We start from the raw sequence: 6,104 nt of genomic DNA on the forward strand, positions 1-6,104 counted from the left end.
GCCGAGCCTACAGCTGTCGCTTGCACAATGTGCGGCTCTACTAATTACACTAATTAGCTCGTTGTGATCCCTGCAAAGGACAAGTATGCTCCCTCATCAGTAGCTTCCGAAACAGCGACGTCTTTCTTTTCTTTAGCTGAGTGGCTATACACGTCGTTATTCTATATGTATGAAAAAAAAAATATTTGGTAGCCGGTTGTTTTGATTTATGACAGTGTAATATAATCATACACAGGCGCGGCCTTTTCCCGGGCGCTTTATAATGAGCAGATGCTGGGCAGAATCTACAAAAAATAAAAATGTAGAGCTCTACACATATGCAAATCAAGCTATACGCTAATTTTAGTATTCTATAGGCTTCGAACAATGGGCATTGTCGCGCACTTGAGATTGTAGCGTTCATCGCCATTCTGGGTACAAGTCTGGCGAAAAAAGGGTTCGTCCTTGAAAGTAAGAACAACAATGTACGCATGGCGGTATTTATTTCTAAAAGCACCACTATTTGTAAAAAGCCGAAACACCTGCACAGTTGTCTTTACCGTCGTCGTATATGACCTTCCACGGACTTTAGGATTTAGGAGCTGCGCTCGACATTTTCCGTCAACTCTGGCCGGTGAATCAAATGTTGCGCCCCTTTAATACGAGCGCTGGCACGAACTTCACAAACAAAGCTGAACTGGCCGCTTGTTTTTTTTTTCTTTTTTTGAGAATAACTCATATCCTATCCTCGATTTGACATCATCGTGAGGAGGTAAGAAGCACTGGGAGTGTTTTAAATAATTAGACATAAGCGCATTGTATCAGCTTTCAAACATTTCACATCTCACGTAAACGAGGCCATTCACTAGGAAGGCGTATGGCACCAAATGCCGCAGACAGGGGTAGTCTGAAATGAAAAATGCGAATTTCACTGGCCCATGTTAACGCAAGCGCCTCGTATCGGGAATAATGGGAATGCATTCGCTGCGGGATGACCACCGGCCAACCAATTCGAGGCGGATGCTGCTGCACTGCGGGACATCAAAATAACTATGGCGGCTTACGAAGCATGCCGCACGCGATCCTTTTTTTATTGGGAAGCAATACTACTTTAGGTCGCACTTCAGCCCGTTCCTTGGCGAGGCGGTGGTAGGCACCATTGACCTTTAGCGTGACCTCGCTTCGTGACGTCACACCACGTGACCTAGAGTGATGTCACACCAGCTGTGTAAAAACGGGGCCCCATCTCACGCCGTCGCGAGGCGAGGCGGTAGCCACCAACGGCGGCCTAACTCCCGCTCCTCTCACCAGGGGCGCTACGGTCGGTGTGACGTCACACCAGCTGTGTAAAAACGGGGCCCCATCTCACGCCGTCGCGAGGCGAGGCGGTAGCCACCAACGGCGGCCTAACTCCCGCTCCTCTCAGGCATTACTGAGTATATTTACTCAATTACTATCAGCTGATCCGAGAATAACACACTATTGCTTCGCAATCACCAGGCTTAACCAAGCTAAGCCACGGCCGTTTTTTTTACTCGTGAGTACATTACGCGCGCTGATACACTGTCTTATTTGTCAACAATAAATGAGCCTAAGAACGGTCAGTTACTTGATTCAGGGCGTTCAAATAGTCACGTCCACTTACAGGAGATAGAAGCCGAGACTCGGCCGCGCCCCGCTACCACTGGACATGGTAAATACGCAAGAGAGAGGGACAGATGTAAATGAGAGAAAGGCAGGGAGGTTAACCAGAGTTAAAACCTCCGGTTTGCTATCCTGCACTAAAGGAAGGTAAATGCGAAGTAAAGACGGAAAGAAGAGCGGTAACTAAAAATAAAAGCTTGAAAAAAAAAATGAAAAGGGTCGGAATGGGTTCAAAAATGGGAAATGGGAAAAGCCTTTTCAGGCTTTCTGTCCATGCTCCCAACATCTGGCAGATGTTGAATAAAGCCGAATCGAATTGAATTGAATTGCATTGAATCATTATAGTCGTTCTAATAGACTACTGTCACGTAAAAAGGTCAACAAAGCCTGGAGCGCCTTTCGGTAAATACGCAAGAAACTAATATCCTGAAGCCGTACGTAGGTTCCCGCAAAATATGCGTCGCGTAAGTTTGCTTACGCGGAGAAATGCAGGATAGCCTGACGGAATGTAGGCGATACCCTGCAAGTACTCTCGGTGCCTTCCACAACGCGACAGCAAGAACGCTCATTGGAAGTGAGAGCCCTAACTTCAACATATCACACTAGATGGCGCTAGGTGACTGGACAGAAAAGTGCGCATTCATGGAAGCGGTCGCGTATGAGCACGTGCGATACTGTTCTTTAAATACGATGCGATTCTACAGTATCCATGAAAACGCAGGTACTTTAGACAGACGTACGCATAAAAGCGCCTTGCGTCGCCTCTCACTGCAGTCATTTGGAGCAGCTTCGGCATGCCTTAATATTGCCACTAAGGGACAACAACTGTCGCAAACAGTTGCTCTGCCGGGGCTCTAATATGAGAAGCAATGCCCTATAGTCAAAAGCAGAGTTTCCTGCAAAAAAGAAGAGGCAACTCTGGGGCTGCGATCTTTCAGCCTCCTTTGGAATGATAGTTAGTACATAATTTTCTTTTATCTTCGTGCTTTTGGAAGGCCTCCACGCGACTTTATTTGTTAGGCTTCGGCTGGTCACAATTTCCAACCATCTATAGTTTTCTAAAAAAAAAAAAAAAGCAAGGCTCTGCACGCCTTCGTAGTCATCGTGAAATGACTCATTTCTAAAGCAATGTTTTGCTAAAAATGACCAATTTGCCCATTTGTAATGCTGTTTATAGCCAGAAAGGGGACGTTTAAGCAAATTGATGTGCTAGCCATCGTTTCCGTGCTGGCTGAACCTCCATGTCTGCAGGGCCCTTGGACACTAGAGCCAGAGTTTTATGCACTTACTTTTGTAGGAAGCTCTATGGCACAAAGTTCTCTATATTATGACGCAAATACAGGAGGCGTTTGCATTTCCACATGCAGCGCGCCACATTGATTCCAGCAAAATTGATTGTCAAGAAAACCGATGGGTCGTAAAAAGAAGCGTATCCGACTGCCCCGTATACTAATAGCCAGAGCTTCGGGTTCAGTAGCCAATCCAGTCAAACTGGCGGTCGTAAACGTCGAGCTTGCCACTTTTAACTTGGAAAGTGAAAAGAAAAAAAAAAGCACAGTAAACACAAGCAAACTTAGAATTTTGAGGATCAAATCTTGCTCCACCCGTTCGTATAAGTGAGTGCTCTCTCATGCGATTGACAGAAGGAGCGCGAATAAAAAACAAATTCGACCTGCACTCACTTAGACTATACGCGCTTCATTTCGTTTGACGCGTCTGGAGCAATTTTTCCAACGCTGCGCCAGCGAACTGTCAGTTTATGTTCTTCCATGCGAAGTGAAAGAAAGAATCCCATTCCTTCATAGTTTTTGAACAGTTGGGGTACGTCGGAAATGAGAAGTTGTGACATTGCGCAGTCGGTTAGGATTTGGCGCGTCGTCTGCTGCCCACGTGATTTAGTGACTCGTGAACTCTGTCTCGATAAGAGTTGACGACTCTGCAATTCTGTGGCAGAAATGTTATCCTGTTCTCCCAAAGACGTGATTCGTATACGCTGTCTCCTTCAGTGTTGAAATTGTGAAATATTTTGAATGGTGAAGCACGGTTTCACTTTAACGAGAACATTCGAGAAAATAAATCGAGCAATGGGGGGGGGGGGTAAGCCATCAGACCTCGAAAAATCTGTTTTTAATTTTTTTCCTGGAGGAGGCGAGAAAGACGGCTCGCGAAGGCGGCACAGTTTCAGACGCAGCCGATCTCAAGAGGGTGGAGGAAAGGGCGTAAATGTTGCTTAAAGCGGTTTTACAGGATGGATCGCGAGGGCACTCAAACGTGCGTATTTGTGTCTTATATATTTGTAATGGGGAGCAACAAGATGCAAACCCTGTGGCACATGTAAGGTAGAGGCAGCCATAAAATGCGCGAGCCGATGAACCAGGCCTAGTGTCAGGTATGAGCTTTCGTACGGTCACTTTCCATTACTACTAAGAGCCACGCTTATATGCGTCGAAGGAAACATAAAGAAGTGATTGCGGCTGGCACCAACTTCGCAGTTTATGGACCTTCTGCCAAGGCACAGCAGACGATGAAGCGGCGTTCTGTCGTTTGCAGGCGGCGTCTGCTTGCCGTAATTTACGGTCATAAACAAGCTGTACGTACGGTAGTAAAAGTGCATCTTTAATATACGAAGAATTCTTCCTGGTAGGAGATCCTGGACAGCTTTAATGCTGTTTTTATTTCAACTTTCTTCGGCTTGGTGAGGTCTTCTAAGGCATTATTTTCTTTCTGGCTTGGTGTCTCAATCCCATCATTAAACCGAAGTCGCTTCTTACCGAGTGGTTTGTGACTCTGAATCTTCGTCCAGTTGGTTGAGGGTTAAGTTCCTATAAGGTTCCTGCAGTCATTGCTGTGCTAAGTAAACACAGTAAAAATGTTTAGATTCCATCACCCTTCCTGAATTGTTGTGCAATATATTAATAATAGAAAAAGGTTCTTGAAAACAAACCAATCAGTTTGTCTTTTTACAAATGTTTCCTTTACTACCTATATACACAACCCGTTCATATATACAGCGCCGCATTATCCCTTCCGAGTTTCCCTAACGCATAACCCGGCGCTTCCTGATTTAGCTGTTTACTCGCTAACCAAAGCTTGCTGAAAAGACGTAGCATAAAGGCGCATTCAACAGGGTGGATGGGACGTTCCTGCGATGTTTACTTCGCTAGTCGTAAATTCTTCTCGCTGTACACGTCACTTTGTTTTCTCTCAGCGCCTGTCTGTTTACGCGTCGTTGCACGTTGCGCGAAACCGAAGCTTCTAGGCGTGAAAACAGATTCAGCTCCCACGCAAGGCGGGGGCGGCGCTTTGGAAACATGGCACGATTGAGTGCGACCTTTCACCTACGGTTTTCATTAAAGCGTAATGTAATGCCCCAGCAGCCGTCGCCATCGGTAATTCCAAAGCCCTTAATATAATAGGCTTCCGTCTTTTTCAATTGATTGACGCTCACTGGAAAACACTAATGATCGGACGCAATATCTCTTTTTCCTGTGCTGCAATAAACAAATTCCTTCTTGGTCGTGTGTGGGCGAGTTTTTTTTTTATTTTTGGGTGGGCGTGGGGGGCATACGCCAGACGGAGCAATCGAAAGAAGAATTCTTCCGCGCTATTTGTTTCAGCAGATATACTGTGTTGTCCTTCATTAAGTTTGAAGTCGACGTTTGGTTCTCTGTACTTGCTATGTTTCACTTAATGAGTAGGCTCTCGAAGCACCACTCGCCATGGCAGGTGCCTGTAGACTATTAGAGCTCGTTAATTTCACAGCACAAAGCACTAGTAATATCCCGATAATGCCGGGTCTATTACAGAAGAGCCTGCTGCAATAATCATCTTTTTTATCGCCACTTGGTGATAGAGTTCGTTTTGCACAGTGGTGAACGTCTAACAGCGCGATAACGAGAGAAAAGTTAGACAAGGCGATACAGATTGGCCCTGATGTACTCAGAAGCAGTTTAGAAACGACGATGTACATAAATTTTCATTGCGTGCCAGAATTTATGTTCGTTCAAGCCCTGAGCTACGAGATGCTTTCTTTCCTTAATTTTTTTTGCTTCAGCATTTTGAGGGCAGGTGAGGTCTGCTGAGAACAAGGTGTTGCGATGAAATTATATGTGTATGCTTAAGAGGGGCGTCCGCGATTCAAGACACTTATATACGGAGATCTCTAATAGAGTCCTTCGTTGTCCAGTAGACAGAAATATATTCTGAGGATGGATGATTATATCACAAAATTTTTGTAAAGATCACCGCGCATGACACGCATGTGTAGCGAATGAATTAACTGTGCCTGAAAACTTCTTTTTCTGATTAGATAGCGTAAACTAGCAAAACGAAGATTTGTCTGGCTATATAACCAATGTTCACAAAGAGCGATTGATAAATAACAAATAATAAGTTCCGTCGTTGCAAAGTAGGCGCATTGGGCTGAATAAACAAAAAATTGATTTATCTATAAATGATTGAAAGTTGGTTTAGGTGAAGCA

General features: G+C 45.0%; 1 long non-coding RNA gene across 1 annotated transcript in view; it reads right to left on the reverse strand.

The window, feature by feature from the left end:
* Positions 1-4,243: 4,243 nt before the first annotated feature.
* The window catches only part of LOC129385605 (uncharacterized), a 103,407-nt gene continuing 101,546 nt past the window's right edge, over positions 4,244-6,104 (reverse strand). Inside the window, exon 4 of the long non-coding RNA XR_008613078.1 lies at positions 4,244-4,473. This is a non-coding gene — a long non-coding RNA (uncharacterized lncRNA). The remainder of the gene's footprint in view (positions 4,474-6,104) is intronic.

The sequence above is a fragment of the Dermacentor andersoni genome, chromosome 7 (genome assembly GCF_023375885.2).
Source record: "Dermacentor andersoni chromosome 7, qqDerAnde1_hic_scaffold, whole genome shotgun sequence".
In the NCBI taxonomy this organism is placed as follows: domain Eukaryota; kingdom Metazoa; phylum Arthropoda; class Arachnida; order Ixodida; family Ixodidae; genus Dermacentor; species Dermacentor andersoni.